Raw genomic sequence first — 8,105 nt, 5'->3', positions numbered from 1 at the left:
GGGCTTGAACAGGATTTCCTGAGGTCAGGTTTCTTTCACAGTGATTTACCACTTGCTAACACACTGAGAGGTAGATCCTAAAAAGAAACTGTCTTGAAAGGCAAAGCAATATCTTGTCTTTGGAGTCCTATAATACCAATTTGATTTTTTTTGTAAACAACCTGGGAGGTTTGCCGGCCCCACAAATGCGTGTGAACATTATATTGGCAATTTATTTTTCCCCTCACCTCCCCCAAAACATGTTTGGTTCTTTTCAGTATTTTTGGCTTTGGCTTTTCCTCCATCTTTTGCTGAGAAAGGCAGACTGGTTTACCAGTATTCTTTCTCTGCCTGCACTCATCTTGTGAGGTTTTTTTTAAATTTTTTTTTAATAGTCCTTACCCAAGCTGGTGCTACATTCCTTGACTGACCACCCAAAAGGGTTTACAGTGGGCTTTACAGGTTTTCTTTTATTTTACCATTATCACTTTACCCATTCCATTCTCAAAAAAATTCTACAACAGTAAGCTAAATCTAATGTGAACAAGAACAGCCTTACAAAATTGAATCTAGAGGTGTGGATGTAGTTTTAAGAACAAGTGAAGCTTTCTAGGATGTAGTTTTAAGAACAAGGGAAGCTTTATCTGTCCTTTTAGAGCTTACTCTATGGTATCTGGATTCCTGAGGTGAGAGAAGGGACTACAGGCATCATATGTACTTCAGTAAGAATTGCACACTTCTAGAAATCTGAAATTGGGTCAAGGATAGAGAGAACCAGGCAGTGAGGTTGAGAAGAAAAAACAGAATCTTACCCTAATTATACAGCTTTGCAGGAGGACCTCTGGCTTGAGCTGGGCTCCACTTAGCTTGTGAACTTTATATGCTTCTTAGGGAGGAAGTGGCTAAGAACTGCACTTTCTGTGCCAGTGAAGACTTTTCATGTTCCCCCTGTGGCAGCAATGCAGTTCTCATCATGCTAAAAGTGTATTTTATGGAGCACAGAAAAAGTAGCTCATACTAGAGCATATGAGTTTGGAAAATTGTTGCCTGACTGGCTTCTTCGTAGTACTGTAACCTTAAAATTGCAGTAAACTTTACTGAGCTCTGCTTTGCATTCTTTTTTGCTTTGTGTGAATTACAGTGCTACTTTGTACGCACTTTTGCCATCAGTTATGTGCACCAGGACAAAATACCAACTTGACCTTAGACTTTAAGCGTCTGGAAAAATGCGCTGAACTGAGACAACACTCCTGTCCCATCACCTATACTGATATTAAATTGCATTCCTTTTCTGTTGCTTTTTTAATCCAGTTCCATCTTGAGTTCATTCAGTTTGAAAGTCTCTACCATATGGTACACATTGCTGTACACATCTTGTTAGTGGGTGCTGTGCCATGATTCTGAGGCTACCTTGGGTACCAAGGATTTCAGGGTAGGGGAATGAGAGTAAGACAAGTAAATATACCCTTCTTTCCACTTTAATGCAGTCTTTGATATCAAAGGAATGTCCAAGTAGGCATCTTAATAATTGCCACACCCCATCATAAGGTGTGTTGCTTCTGTGATACTGTGACAGGTCAAAGCAGAACTGCTCAAATACTTTTACTGGGTTTGCATTAATTGAGTTCTGATGATGGTCAACAGTCAGTTCTTTGTAAAATACCCAGTGCTGGCCCAGGCACCTGTGTTCACATCAGCCTCTATTGGACTCCTGCTAGAAAGGTCCAAACACTTTCTGTGGATGGAGATTAGCCTTTTTATACCTTCTTATGTCAGTTTTGGAGGTAGTTCCAGAACCTCTCTAGCAAGGAGATGTTAAAGCACAATTAGCTTTTGGATACCAGCATGGTTTTCCTGGCCAATTAGACAGGGACCAAGAGGTGTATGTGGAGGGAGAGAGAGTATTGCACTGAATGATGTTGACATAATACATCTGTAGTCCAGACCATAGCTGCCTCTGATGCCAAGCAAAGTGCTCTTCATTCTTCTAGAACTAAATGGTTAAGTATTTGGGTTGGTTAGATGGCTGTGGAAACTTGAACTTCTTGGACTTGGTGTTTGTAGGCTTTCACAAATCAAATTGTTTTGCAGGCAGTTTTCCTGCTGGCTTAAAAGTATAAGTGGTGGGTCTGGTGTCTGAACTTGCTTGGATTCACTTTTGTTTCTGTTTCTTTTTGCTTTGGGCTTCCATCATTCTATGAATGTATCCCTACAACAATTTTTAGAGTTCCCATTCCACAGAGAACTTGCCTCATTTTAACTTTTAACTAAATATTTCATAGTCTGTGGAAGGGAGAGAAACCAGTTTATTAATCCTGGAAAATGGTTGATCATACTCTTAAGCACATAAAAAGGTTTAATTTAAAACCTCTTAGAAAACAGTACCCCTATACTTGGATAAGGTAAAATGAAGGGCAGCAGTTCTGAACAGCAACAGGTTGTGTTAATATTGGTGCATCCAGCCTGGTATGTATGGGAAGAGAATAGTGTATCTTCGTGTTATTCTAAGGAGATACTAGAATAGTGTTCAAGTATGAGTTTTCTGCAATGAGACTCTTACTTTGTATGCTACTGCAGTAGGCCCTCCCACTAACTTGAAAGCAGCAGCATATGTGCAACTATTTAAACAAGAGTGGGAAGTTTCTGTGAAATAATCACCAGCACTTCTGTTCTGGATGAAGAATTTGCAAGATAGATTAATGCAACTATCAGATTAATCCAGGTCTAGATTGTCTTATATGCATATCACTCTTCAGTAGCTTTTTGTCATCCATCAATGGGACCCTGAAGAGCTTGTCTATAAACAGACTTTCATTGGCAGAAGACCATGATAGACGGGCATTGTGAAGAAGCAGCAACCAGGGGAAATGTCCTTCCACTTTCTGGGGGGAGGGAGTGGTTTTTTTGTTTTTTGTTTTTTTTTTTTTTTTTATCTACAGTGGTTCAGTTTACAAGATGTAGTTAGTGGTTAAACATGCCAGTTAAATATGAGATGCTGTTACGGCTGAAAAAACTTAAGTGATATTTTGTTACTTCTTGATGGTGCCCTGTGATGCCTTGTAAATTTGAACGCCCCCTTCCCCCTCCCCAAGGAAAAAATATCTATTGTTGTTCTCCCATGTTCTGTGATCTATGGTCAGCAGCTGTGTGCAAGGCCTGTGTTTTTGTAATGCATTTGCTGACTTGGATGTTTCTTCTGAATCTGTAATGGCTTCCGATTGATCCTGACTAAGATTTCTGCTGGTCTGTCGATTAGGACTTCATTCGAATGTGCAGATGCACGGTGCGCAGTTTTACAGATTCATCCTCAATGTTATGACTTAAATTGTAGGGGGAGGAAACTCTTACAAGTAAGATCATCTGTTTCTGATCTAGATCATTGCCCTTGTACATCAGGAGCATGTTTTGTTTTTTTCTCAAACTTTTTAGAAATACCATCCTGAATAAATGTGCACTATTTGAGTTGTCATCCATGACTTGTGTGCCTTTTTCTGCAACTAAGCTTTTGGTGTCCTGGGGGAGAATATTACTCAGATGCTTCCCAGACAGTGCAGTCCTGATGGTCTGTATCAGTAGGACATCCTGACCTGCGTACAGGTTGAGCAGTGTGGTGGATATTCAACTTGCCACTGTGGAAGTGTTTTTTTTTCTTAGTCATAGGCCTTCATTGAAATCCTCAGCCATCCTCTGTATAGGAGGAGTTGTCCCAGGCACTTAGTTGATCACCTGCTGTGGTGGTATATTGCACAAGAAGTCATCAACTACCCAAAGCATTTTAGGCCTTATATATTAAACACTAATCTGTACTGTAATCAGCAGCTGTTGCAGATCACAGAATGAATCATATGCTTCCTGTGCAAGTAACTGCTACATAAGCAGGCAGCTGATTTCCACACCCAGGGAAGCAAGTTGTCTTAGAGCACTGAATAAGTCTTTGAGGTGACTAAAACATAGAGCAGCATATCAAAGTAAACATCAGCAGATTGGGTCACTTGAAGGAGTACCTGAGATGAGGCCTTTTTAGGGGGAGGCTGCTTTTAAAATTGCTGTTATAAATGCTACTCTTGGGAAAGTCCTTTGTGTAAGATCTACACAATTGCTGTCACTGTACTAGCCAGGTTCACATTGAGTGTGGCATTCAAAGAATCCACTCCCAAAGCAGTCACTGAAGTTGCTGGTCTCTTTCTGACGCTGTAAAATGGCATGCCAGAGTGTTGCTAGTTGTGCTTTTGACAGAGCTGAGGATCCCATTTGTTTCCTCTGACTTATTCTGTGGGGAGTGGCAGGGAGGGGGAAGGTGATGTGGAGAGGGCACAGTGGGTTCTGAAGCTCTATGCAGAGAGCAGTGTAGTCTGGCCTTGCCACTAGCTGCAGATGCTAGTAAACTTGCTGTTCTCCATGCAGCTGCTGCCGCCTCTTCTTATGGGCAGGAAGAAGGGGTGGAGGTGGGGAGTGGAAGCAGCAGCTGCTGTTGGGGCATACCTTGCAGCAGGGCCCCTCTTGAACAGTACCCTCACTCCTGATGAAGAATTCTTGAGGCCTGAAGACTGTCCCTTGAAGTGTCACGGCCTCTCATCTATTGTCCCCCAAAGCCCATGTAGCACCTCTTATGAAATCTGCCCTGCAGTTGCTTTGTCACCCCCTCAGTCTGGCAGTTTGGGCTTTTGCCTTTTGTCTAGATAGGCACTCATGAAACCTCAAGTCAAAGTTTTCTCTGTGAGAGAGACTATGACAATGCTCTCTAATCTCAGGCCAAGATTCTTAACTTCATCAGTTGTGGGATGCTGCATGCATGTCCCTAGATGGCTCTCAGTCATGCCACTACAGCTCTACATCCCTCTGCCCTGGCCCCATCGTGGAATCTGTGCTGAGCTCTACCCGACTTTTCCATTCCTGTTTTGCCAGGGTTCATCTCTTGGAGAATATTCATGAAGTGGGAGCAGCCCCCTACATTGTTTTTTCCTGGATCTCTGCTTTCTCTCTAAGTCCTGGGGGCTGGCTGAGATGCCCCTTGCCTCTCTCCTAGTATGTTTCTGTGTATGGGTCCTCTGTTCTGCTTCCCTGTTCTTTTTTCACTCAACCAGGCATTCAGGTTTGACTCTCTATAGGACCAATGGCAGCTGCTCAGCTCCCTTTTCTTGAAGTGCAGTTAGAGCAGCCAGCAGAGAGTTCTGCTTCTTCCTGGTCCCTGCAGTTGCACAATAGCTAATGACCCTAAGGTCTTTGCACAACTTACAGATTGAACATTTGTGGCTCAAGGCAGGTCTGTCTGACTTCTAAGCTAGCTGGGGGACCCTTCTTCCCTCCCCCTGCACCGCAACATGCATGGGTGGATGTTTCAGCTGTGCCAGTTCTAGCAGTACAGTAGGGGGTGCTACTACGCAGAGCCACCTGCCTCACTGCCAAGTCCAAAACCTTGCTTCAGGAGCCCCTCAAGGAGCCTACAGCTGGCTGTCCTGCTTCCTAGAGAACACCTGCAAGCCTGGGGTAATGTTGCCACCACCCGGGCACTGATCTCTGGTAGGGCTCTGTGCAGCCTGGGGTGCGCACACCCTACAAATCTTGGGGATGTTTTGACCACAGTAATATTTCTGGGGGCTTGTTTCAGCCCCAAGCATCCCAAGATAGCATCAGGTAGAACTGAGTAAAATAAAAAGGCGAACTTTGCTGGCCAAGCAGGGAGTGGAAGGCCTCTCGCCTCAGCAGCATAACAATGAAGGTTGTAACCCAACACCTTTATTGAAAGTGGAGAGGTGGGGAAGGTAGAACAAGGAAGTCAGAATACACTTTGAGCAAATCAAGAAGAAAGCAAGGAGAGAAGGGCATCACGTAGGCTGACCCAAGTGGGGATCAAAGAGAGGGGGAGGGGATTTCTTCATACCTGGCACAAGTTCCCTGGACACCATAGGCTGCAGTGTGTTGCCTCCAGCAGAGGGAGTTGGAGTCTAGGTACTCTGACTGCAGCAGCAGCTGGGTAGGAGCCCAGGACCATGCTAACTCCTTGTGGGCTGCCCAGTTGTACTGACCTGTGAATTTGGGGATAAGCTTTGGTATCCTAAGAATGGAAGGGACCTGGGGGTAATAATAGACTACAGTATGAACACGAACAATCAGTGTGACACCGTAGCCAGCAGGGATGCATCAATTGATGCATCTCCAGCAGTCAAAAAAGTGATTCTCCAACTCTACTTGGCATTGGTGAGAACATAGCTGGAGTACTGCATCCAGTTGTGGGTGCCGCACTTTAACAAGGATGTGGTAAAGCTTGAGAGAGTCTAGAGAAGGGCCACGTGTATGATCAGAGACCTGTGCAGCAAACTGTTGTCCTGTGGGGCCAGGCCAACTGCCACAGTTGACACAATTATGCGCGCACACACATATGCTAGGTGCATACACCCCCACCAGGCATGCGTGCGTGTGTGTGCACGCGCGCGCACACACACACACACACGCACATACACATCCAAAATTACCAGCCTAGGCACACTCACACCTATAATCAATTCAAGCACCTATACTCTATATACACCAAAAGTTTAGACAAAAATCAATTGTCAATACCCGCACACCCAATACACATACATGGATCACTTATCCGTATATCACACACATAATGACATATATGGATATTCACCAGTTCTCTCACAACCCACCCACCTGCACATACGCAGCTTGGGTGGTTTGGGGTGCATGTGTGTGCTTAGGTTACTTGGGATACCTAGGGTGCTTGGTGACTATGGGAGGGGGAATCAAGGGCCAAAGATCTCTGGAAGGAGGGAGATGCATGGGGGTCAAAATGAGACAGTGAAAGTGCCAGGAGTGAAAGTTGCTGGGGCCAGGATTAGAACCGGCAGACTGGAGGGTATTTGGGGTTACTTAGGGTCAAATGGCCTCAGGGTTACTTAAGGTCACTGGTGCAAGGGGAAAAGCCTGGTGGCAAGGAAGAGACAGCCAGGAAAGAGAGAGGCAGAAAGCTGGGAGCTTGGGGCTGGAAACTGAGGTAGACAGCTGGGAGCTTGGGGCTGATAAGTGGTGGCAAGGGAGAAACAGTCAGGAAACAGACAAAAACCCAATTCACAGTTTCAAAATAACAGGTTTATTAAACAGACAACACACTGCACAGCCCTTTGAAGTTATTGGTTCACATGCACAAGCACTCATAATGGTAGCAGGGGAAAGACTCGGTGGAAGGGTTGCAGTCCTGGTAGGGAAGAAAAACAGAGTCCAAGTCCTTGGTTGAAGAGAGGGTGGGATTGATAGCTACCTATCCAGGCTGGAAGGGGGTCCTCAATGGCAAGTCAGGATCTTTGTCCATCAGGTGTCGTCTGGGGGGGTGGTCCCTGACAGGGCTTCTGGGTTGATAGTGTGGAAGAAATCAAACCACGTTGGGGCTGAATCAGAACTGATAGAGCCAGCTTTTCTTTATTTAAGGCTATATTGTGATCACAGGGAGGATTTCATACAGCAAGGGGAATCATTCACTTGTCTGTTTCAAAGGAATCCTCCCCCTCTCTAAGTTTTCAAGCATTTTTATATTTAAAACAGATAAAGAGAAAAAAAATATGACCTTGGAGAAACTAAAACAAGTTTACTTAATTGGACCTCTGTGCACAGGGTAATAAGACATGCAGGATTTTTTTATCTCAAAACATATAACTGAAATAAGCAGTATCAGCACTTCTGGTCTCTGTTTTTCTAGTCAGGGAGTCCAGAAGCTGAGTAAATTCACTCCTACATTCCCTAATTTTTTTTTCTTTTCTCAACAAGTTAGATATTTATAGCTATTAGCCTTTCAACTTCTAGTTTTTCTTTCTCTTTACTTTCTGCTATTTCAACATACAAATTATATACTTCGTTTCTGGTTGATGGGCTATTCCTCATTTGCTTGGCAGCACAGTTTAAGCAACATTGAACTATCATAAACACTAGGCATACGCCAATAAAACAACAAACAATAACAAACTCTGAATGATGGTAGAGCCTAAGGAACTGAAAAGAAGAAGCTAAACTGCATGAGTCAGATAGTTGGAATTTGAATTCTTAGTTTAGCTCTCTTTTCAAATATGTTTACTTATATCCTGGATTTCTTCTTAGTTTCATAGTTTCTAGGGTCGGAAGGGACCTGA

Source organism: Gavialis gangeticus, unplaced genomic scaffold (genome assembly GCF_001723915.1).
Source record: "Gavialis gangeticus isolate Ggan-Ray unplaced genomic scaffold, GavGan_comp1, whole genome shotgun sequence".
Taxonomy (NCBI): Eukaryota; Metazoa; Chordata; order Crocodylia; family Gavialidae; genus Gavialis; species Gavialis gangeticus.
Note: the sequence above shows the minus strand (reverse complement) of the source record.